Source organism: Astyanax mexicanus, chromosome 7 (genome assembly GCF_023375975.1).
Source record: "Astyanax mexicanus isolate ESR-SI-001 chromosome 7, AstMex3_surface, whole genome shotgun sequence".
In the NCBI taxonomy this organism is placed as follows: Eukaryota; Metazoa; Chordata; class Actinopteri; order Characiformes; family Acestrorhamphidae; genus Astyanax; species Astyanax mexicanus.
Genome location: NC_064414.1, coordinates 15345196 through 15355391, shown reverse-complemented (window position 1 = coordinate 15355391; position 10196 = coordinate 15345196).

The window sequence follows — 10196 nt, the reverse complement described above, 5'->3', positions numbered from 1 at the left end:
ATTGTCATCATTTTTTTTAAGCAATGGGGAAAAAAATAAATCTGCTTATGCGGCACATAGATATGCCTTTGATAAAAGGCAAAAAGTTCTGCAATCCTAAATTAATAAACACAATTTGAAAATGAAATAGTTATTGGCTGATCAGGAGAAGTTAAACATTACATTTAAATATTTTCTTTCTCAAACCTTGACTACCTATCTATCTAATTCCAAAGTTAAACTAACTGACCAGACACAAGCTGAATTTTATTAAGCACACAGTGGGTTGATCTGTGTGTTTTGATTCGTGTCTTTTTAACCATCTATCAGAAACAGTTCACATTCTTCGTTCATTCTCCGTTACCTTTCTCTTAGAAAAATCGCCGTATATCCAGATTAGTTTAAACGTCAACTGCAGCACCCTCTGCCTTAACTCACAGCGAGGGACATCTATGTAATGCTGCAGACCGGAGCCCCAGTGGGCGTGGTTAAAGGGCGGAGCATGTGTCAATCATTTTCGACTGCAGCCAATCAGATACTACACTTTCGTTGTCAATCACTTTTTATTAAGCCAATCCTCAGACAGACCAAGCTGTCCATCATTTTTTACTGCAGCCAATCACCTTAACAGATCTGTCAAAAGAAGGCGGAAACTGCATTGCTACCGGTTAAACGTAGCGCGATTTAAGCTTCTGAACAGTGAAGCTGAATGTGTATAAGTATTTTACAAAATACTATATTAACAGTTTAAAACATGTATGTGCTACTGTAGTTAGTCCTGCCTATATGCCGCTCTTAAACAGAAGTAACTGAATGAAAACGTTAGAAAAGCCCTGACTTTAGATATTTTTAAATCAAAGATTATAATACTCGTTTTTCTGGAATGGCACTTTTGTGGGGTTTTTTTTCCTTCATTGCAGTAATTGCATAAAATCGTGTGTGTGTGTACATATATATATATATATATATATATATATATATATATATATATATATATATATATGTGTGTGTGTGTGTGTGTGTGTACACACACATACACGATTAAAAAACACAAAAGTGCCATTCCAGAAAAACGAGTATTTTAATCTTTGATTTAAAAATATCTAAAGTCAGAGCTTTTCTAACGTTTTCATTCAGTTACTTCTGTTTAAGAGCGGCATAAAGGCAGGACTAACTACAGTAGCACATAAATGTTTTTAAACTGTTAATATAGTATTTTGTAAAATACTTATACACATTCAGCTTCACTGTTCAGAAGCTTAAATCGCGCTACGTTTAACCGGTAGCAACGCAGTTTCCGCCTTCTTTTGACAGATCTGTTAAGGTGATTTGGCTGCAGTAAAAAATAATGGGCAGCTTGGTCTGTCTGAGGATTGGCTTAATAAAAAGTGACTGACAACGAAAGTGTAGTATCTGATTGGCTGCAGTCGAAAATGATTGACACATGCTCCGCCTTTAAGCCACGCCCACTGGGGCTCCGATCTGCAGCATTACCCTTCTCGTGAGCAGTGTTGGGAGTAACGGCGTTAAAACTAACGCCGTTACTAACGCCGTTACTTTTTTTCAGTAATGAGTAATCTAACTAATTACTCTGACTGTAACTATAACGCCGTTACCATTTCCGACACCCCGTTACTGCACGTTACTTTAGCAGCTCTATGAACTTTTTTTTTTTTTAACTTGGCTTTGCCCTCGTTAACCCCTCCTTCGGTGAACTTGAGCTTCTGGCCGCTGTGCCTGTGGTTTGGCGTGGTGAAGTGAGGCACAATTGTGACGATTTGCGTGCTCTAATCAATTCAGTGATTGCCGTGGATAGCCCAAGTTCCGATTAAAAGGACGTTAAACTCTTTTTAGCTGCTCCGGTTTTTGTGGTGCTGCTGCTTTCTCTTTTAGAGCTCAGATTCTCTGCCCGAACCTGACCCGACCCGAAATCGGGCTCCTATTTTTATTTTATATAAAGATCTGGTGTGATAATCACAATGTTGCTAAGTAACCAATTATTATTGTTCACTAAAGCAAACGAAATAGTGAAAACTGAAAGTGAAAAACATTTGTGTTAACTGAATCTAATAAAAACGGTAATTAAAAGGAAAAAAACATAACTATCTCGAACTGTATTTTGTGTTTATAAAACTAACTAAAACGAACTGAAATTACTGATAGAATACCCTCATTTTCGTGTTTAATTTATTTATAAGCGCTGTTGTACAGCGGGCGGTGTTGTGCCGAGTGCGCTGCACCTCGTGGTCCGTTAGTTCTTGTGTAAAGCGCTCGCGCTAGCCGCAAAATACAACGGAAAACACTGAGAAACTGCAGAATTATGTATGGGATTACAATATGAGCGCCAGGCAGATGAAAGAGAAACAGGAGATACAGTATGTGAGAACATTTACCTGTGAGTAGCTCATACCAGAACACGCAAATCTCTTTCTTTCTCTTTTTCTCTCTCTCTCTCTCTCTCTCTCTCTCTCACGTTTATTAGATTGATCTCTCTGATGAGATGTGTAAAAACTAATAGAAACTAGCAAGCCCAGTCTAAAAACAAATTAAAACTTACTGAACAGAAAAAATTAAAACAAAATAAAATTAAACTATAATAAAAATGAAAAATGTAATCACGTAGCTCTGGGCGCACGTGAAACGCCTCCGCATTTGACTTGCAGCATTGTGTGTAGCTGTTCTTAAAAATCATTTTAATTAAATAATAGTTCTGTGCTTTTATGTTAGTGTTAATTAACATAATTCTGATTATATTTCGCTTGGCTTGGTTTGTTTAATTTCATCCCCAGACGCGTTTTTCCGTTTTTTTTCAGTATTACAAGTTTTAGTAATTTTCTTTGGTTGTGTGGAGAATTTTCGTTGTTTTTTTTTTTTAAATTCGTTAGATTATATTTTTGTCAACATTTTGGGTTTATTTTCGTTTGTTATTTTTCTAATAATAATAGTAAATACATAATTGATTTTTTTTTTTTTTTTGACGGGTGAATAATAAAAAGTAACGCAATAGTTACTTTAACTGGTAACTAGTTACTTTTATACTGGAGTAACTCCGTTAGTAACTCAGTTACTTTTTTGGAGAAGTAACCAGTAATTATAACTAATTACTTTTTCAAAGTAAAGTGCCCAACACTGCTCGTGAGGGAGGGGCTTCCCCACTCACACTGACTCTCCTCTGCTCCGCAAATACAGCAACCTGATTGGCTGTATCTCCTTAAAGGCGGGACTTTTTCCTTAAACCGGCTCCACAGTGGGGGTGGTGTGTTCAGGGTTATGAGCAGTGTTCCTTTTCCTTCCCATATAGTGCTTTGCATTTAGGCCACAAAGTTCAACAATGCTCTCATCACTACAGCACCTATTTCAACATGTTTGTTGCAACTGCAAACAGCAATTATATATGTCTTTTAACAATGGATTTCTTCTTGTCACTCTTCCATAAAGGTCATATTTGTGGAGCGCATGACTTATGATAGTTGTTCTGTAGACAGATTCCCCACCTGAGCTGTGGATTTCTGCAGCTCCGCTAGAGTGACTATAGGCCTCTTTGCTGCTTCTCTGATCAGCGCTCTCCTCGCTTGATCTGTTGCTGATCTTAACAGTGCATTTTGGAATGCTTAAAGCTTGGGATATGTTTTTTATAACCTAACCCTGCTTTAAACCTCACCACAATTTTATCTCAGACCTGTCTTGTGAGTTCCTTAGTCTTCATGGTGCTGTTTTTTCACTAGTGTTCTCTAACAAATCATTGAGGCCTTCACAGAACAAGTGACAACAAACAAGTGAGACTAAATTACACACAGCTGGACTCTTTCAACTTGTTCTGTGACTTCTAAAGGCATTTGATTGCACAGGATTTTATTTAGGGGTTTTAGAGTAAAGGGGGATGAATATGTAAAGTGTACTTTACGTCACACTTTTATTTTTATATAAAAAAAAATAAAAGAAAACCATTTTCCTTCCACCTCACACTTATACAATACTTTGTGTTTGTCTATAACATAAAATCTTTATTAATCAATACAGAAGCTCTATCAACATTGGCTTAGGAAACCGGGAGGGGGGGTGGATATCAGAACCAGGTGGATTTGTCCCCCCAAAAAATGATACCGCAGAACAGTGTCGCCAGGAGCAGATCCAGCAGATTCGACAGACCACTTAGCCCTGTGTGGGAAATCTCTTAGTGCCTATCACGGCGCCGGATCAGGGAGAAAGTTCCGTCTCTCGGGAGAAACAGCCAATCAGTTTGAAGGGTTTGCTAAGCGCAGAGCAGTACTGTGGAGGATTTTTTTGTTTTCTTTTTAAATTTAGAAGCAGGTTGCACAGAGCTGGCGTTAAAACATATCTGGATATATGGCGATTTTTTTTTTAAAGAAAGGCAACGTAGCTAACCATGTAAACTGTGATGAGATTATTTCTGATACCAAAGACACACAGATCAAACCCACTGTGTGCTTCATAAATGCAGTTTGTGACTAGTCATTGTGATCTGTGACTAGGATTACTGTAAACTGTAATGAAGGAAAATTCTTTAAGCAAACTTAACTAGTTAGCTAGAAGCTGGATGTAGAGGATAGCCAGAATTAAGTATAATACTTTATGTTGGTAGTTTAAAGCAGTTTCTTTACTCTGATCACTTCCCTAAAATTGTGTTTTTCACCAGATCCAACTGATCAGCTAATGAACAATCCTTTATTAAGTTTACCTGTTAAAATTCCTTAGCCCCCTATGGACCATAACTCAATCATCATCTTTATCTAGCAGTTTATTAGACACATCATACCACCACTTACCTTATTAAAGTGCCTTTAAACAGAGAAAGATCTAGAATATGCAGAATGGAGGGAATATGCCGTAAAATATGCAGGAGCAGGTTTAAGAAACACTAATCTAACCTGACTTCTGTTCAGTTTACAGTAAGACCACATGTCCTGAGTAAATTGAGAGATTTCAGGCAAATCCATTTGTTTCTTGATTTTATTTTTACTGTAATTGTATGTTTTAAGCAACTATACAGCAACTTAGTTTGACAATGTTTAAACAAGTTTGTGGAAAGCATAGAGAAAATGTTGCAAAAGTAGTTTATTTTAATAGTTGTGAATGTTCTGAGTTGTGAATGTTGCAAATTGAACTTATTTAATTGTTCAGGGTTAGAGTCAGGGTCTGTTAGAGTTTGTTCTCAAATATTGTGGTGTAATTTATTATTCAGAGGGGTAGAAGAGATAATTGAGCTGGAGAGAGAGGAAATGTGGAGAGGACTGAAGTGAACTGAACTGATCAAAAGAAAGAACAGGTTAAGAGAAGCAAAACTATGCGTACAGAATATACAGTATACAATACAATACAATACAATAATTTTCAAGTATTAATAGTGTAGGCCCCTTACGACCAATATTTATTAATATTTTTTTAAATAATTCATGTCATAAAAGGTAAAAGAACAATTTAGAAACCAATACATTGTTTACATTATTACATTGTTAAATTAAATTTATTGTTGATGTATTGTTTTGCATACTTTATTGAGGAATGTATTTACTGATGGAATATATATGGTCCTTTAGTAAAAGCTCTTGATACTAACAGACTAGGAGGGTTCGGGTTATCTAACTTCTGCCAAAAAGTACTATGAAACATAAGGTTACATTATTTTATGTAAAAGATCACAATCATAAGAAATACTTTTAGACGAAAAAATTAAAAACACATGACCCAACACTACTGCGTTAAAAAAAAAGAGTGGCATAAATGTAAATACAAAAATTGATGCAGAATTGACATGCCAATACATAATAATAATAATAATAATAATAATAATAATAATAATAATAATAATAATAATCACATCTGTTATACTATTTTAAACATTAGGTGATGCCTCATCAGTTTTTGTCATATATGTATATAATTCAGACATTAATCACAAACGTCATGTGGAGTAACATGTTTAGGTTGTGAAGTGACCTTTATTTGAATGTAACTAATAATAAACAGAAGTACAAAAAATGGTTCATTTGTGATTAAAAGTAATTCCACAAATGTTGTCCTGAGACACTATAGGGTGGGTTTTAATTCATATTAAATATCAAACCCGCTCCTACGCCCTTGTCTATGAATATCAGCTGCAGTTGGCCCCGGTCTCGTGTGTGTGTCATGCGCAGTTAGTCCTCTTTGCTCTTGTTGGCGGCTGCAGGAGAGGCGCGCTGTGATTGGTCGGTTTCAGACTTCACAGGAATCGGATGACTGTGGGCGGGAGTGAGGGTGATTACAGCGCTGCCGGTACAGTGGGGAGTTCAGATGCGTTACTCATTATACAGATCGTGTTCTTCACCAAACACACAGTTTAACCACTGAACAAAAAGCTGCTAACCTTTAACCAGAACCCCAAAAAACTCACCGACTGGTCCGTTAACCAGCTGCAGAATCCCACTGCGCCCGGAGCGGGAGTTCCACACAGACCGGAGCTACAGCACCGCTAGCTGAGATTCTCATCTAATAGAGAGAATTTCAAACTTACACTGAACACAGTTTCACTAGATACATTTTCCCTGAACACAGTTTCACTAGATACATTTTCCCTGAACACAGTTACACTAGATACATTTTCCCTGAACACAGTAACACTGAACACAGTTACACTGAATACATTTACCCTGAACACAGTAACACTGAACACAGTTACACTGAATACAGTTACACTAGTACATTTTCCCTGAACACAGTTACACTATATACATTTACCCTGAACACAGTAACACTGAACACAGTTACACTGAATACATTTACCCTGAACACAGTTACACTGAATACATTTACCCTGAACACAGTAACACTGAACACATTTACCCTGAACACAGTTACACTGAACACAGTAACACTGAACACAGTGACACTGAACACAGTTACACTGAACACAGTTACACTGAATACATTTACCCTGAACACAGTAACACTGAACACAGTTACACTAAGGCCATATTTTCATTTGGGTAAACCAGGACACCGTGAAGGGGGGCGGGGGAGTGTGTGTGGGGGGGGGTGTAGCGGGGTGTGCATGCTCTGACTGTGAGACTGCACTGTGGGGAGGGTGCTGGCGTGCTCTGACACGCTGTCTACTGCTCTCACTGAGGCGGCTCAGGGATTATGTCACACGCAGCGCCGTGCGCAGTGCCCTAGTGCCTGTTAATTTAATGGTCCAATGAAGGTCATTTAAAAAACAGGACATTTCCTCACTTTTTGAAAAATGGGAATGGAATGCCTGGGACAGGACATGAAATACGGAATTTACACTGAACACAGTTACAGTAAATACAGTTACACTGAACACAGTTACACTAAATACAGTTACAGTAAAAACATTTACCCTAAACACAGGTACACCAAATACAGTTACACTAAGAACAGTTACACTAAATACATTTACCCTGAATACAGTTACACTAAATGCAGATACCCTGAACACAGTTACACTGAATACAGTTACTGTTAATACAGTTACCCTGTAAAACGTAACACTAAACACAGCTACAGTCACTATAATGCAGTTACCCTGAACACAGTTACCCTGAAAAAAAGTTACACTGGACACAGCTACATGAACAGTTACACTAAATACAGTTACCCTGAACACAGTTACCGTTAACACAGGTACTGTTAACATGGGTACTGTTAACACAACTTCCCCAAATAAAAGTTACACTGAACACAGCAATCATTAAAACAGTTAGCCTGAACACAGTTAGCACAGTTACCCTGAAAAAAAGTTGCACTGAAGAAAGTTATTCTGAAATTTACACTAAATACAGTTACTCATTCCTGTTATCTCCGGTACTCACAGAAGGCGAAAAAACACACACAGGCGCCAGGACCATACTAACCTGCGGCCACTAAAACAAACCACGCCCACTACTACCTCATTCTCTGTTGGGCTATGGAACTGCCAGTCGGCTGTTAACAAAGCAGACTTTATCGCCTCTTATGCAAATCATCTGGCCTTACAACTGCTGGCCCTGACTGAAACTTGGATCAAACCTGAAAACACTGTTACTCCGGCGGCTCTTTCCAATAATTACTCCTTCTCCCATACTTCTCGTCCCTCAGGACGAGGAGGTGGAACTGGCCTATTAATCGCTAATGGCTTAAAACATACTCCACTACTACCTGCAAACTCATACAGTTCATTTGAGTATCATGCCACACTGGTTAATACTCCAGCAAAACTTGCCATTATTGTTATCTACTGTCCTCCTGGACAAATGGGCGAGTTCACACACGAACTTGACATGCTACTGTCTTCTATCCCTGAGCAAGATTGTCCCATGCTCATTCTAGGGGATATGAACATCCACAACGACAGTACCAACTTTACAGACTTCTCATCTCTCATGCAGTCTTTCGAACTGGAGCAGGTCCCCAGCCCTCCAACACATAAAGCTGGCAAACATCTAGACCTGATTTTCACTCGTAACTGTGACACCGACTCTTTAACTGTCACTCCTTTGCACCTCTCGGATCACTACTTCATGAAACTCAATATTCATATTTCAAACAAACCCACGGCTACTCCTACGATGGTCTCCTTCCGCCGACATTTACGAGATATCTCAGCAGACCAGTTTTCCTCGCTGGTGACTGACAACATGCCCCCACCAGGCTCATTTTCATCACTCAATGTAAATGATGCCACCGATACACTCTGCTCCACACTAAGCTCCTGTTTGGACAACCTCTGTCCTCTTACATCTCAAACCATTAGCTCTAGCAAACCGCAGCCATGGATAAAAAATAACTCACTGAGGGAACTACGTTCCAAACTCCGAGCTGCCGAAAGAAAATGGCATAAAAACCAAAAACAAGCAGACCTAAAAAACTACCAACTGCTCCTGGCTTCCTTCTCAGCCAGCATCACGACTGCTAAAGCTGAATTTTATCACAATAAATTCAGCTCCCTCACAGACTCCCGGAAACTATTTGCTACTTTTAAATCACTACTGAACCCTCCTCCTCCTCCTCCGGCTACATGCCTTACTGCTGAAACACTTGCATCATTCTTTACTGGGAAAGTGGCAGCTATCAGCAACCAGTTTACTGATGTAACATGTAGCAGTCCTACTACATGCTCTGCAGCCCGGTGTCCCTCCACCGAAGGCGTTGCGCTCTCCTCGTTCACTTCTCTCACTGAGAACGAGACACTGGCTCTCCTAACACGTAGCCGTCCTACTGCTTGACCCAATTCCCTCAAACTTACTACAAACCATCGCACCTGCAATCATTCCGGCTATCACTCACATCATCAATGCCTCTTTAACTTCTGGTGTTTTCCCAACTGCTTTCAAACAAGCACATGTGACACCACTGCTTAAAAAGCCTTCTCTCAACCCCGCCCAGGTTGATAACTACAGACCGGTCTCACTACTACCCTTTCTCTCTAAAACACTCGAGAGAGTAGTTTTAAATCAGGTCTCTGGCTTCCTCTCCCAGAATGACCTCCTGGACCAGAACCAATCTGGATTCAAAAAAGGACACTCTACCGAGACGGCTCTGTTGTCTGTGACTGAAGCGTTGAAAACTGCCAGAGCTGCAGGTCAGTCCTCAGTGCTCATTCTGCTGGACCTCTCGGCCGCATTTGACACAGTCAACCATGACTTCCTCCTAACTATACTCTCAAACATGGGGATCGCAGACAATGTGCTGTCATGGTTCAGATCATACCTCACTGGGCGCTCGTTCAAGGTGTCATGGCAAGGACAGCTGTCCTCAGCCCGCTCCTTATCCACTGGGGTTCCCCAAGGATCGGTACTGGGACCCCTTCTCTTCTCCATATACACCACCTCTCTTGGTCAGGTTGTCCGCTCACACGGATTTTCCTACCATTGCTTTGCGGATGACACCCAGCTATACCTGTCGTTCTCACCTGAAGATCACTCAATCTCTGCACGGATATCGCAGTGTCTCTCTGACATATCCTCATGGATGAAGGAGCATCACCTTCAATTAAATCTCTCAAAGACTGAACTTCTGGTTATACCAGCAAAACCATCTTTTCAACACAACTTCTCTATAAGTATCGACTCTCTCTCTCTCTCACCGACAAAGGTTGCTAGGAACCTGGGTGTTCTGGTTGATGACCAACTCTCCTTCATGCACCATGTGGCCTCGGTTGCTCGGTCCTGCCGCTTTGCGCTCTATAACATCCGAAAAATTAGACCGTTCTTGACGCAACA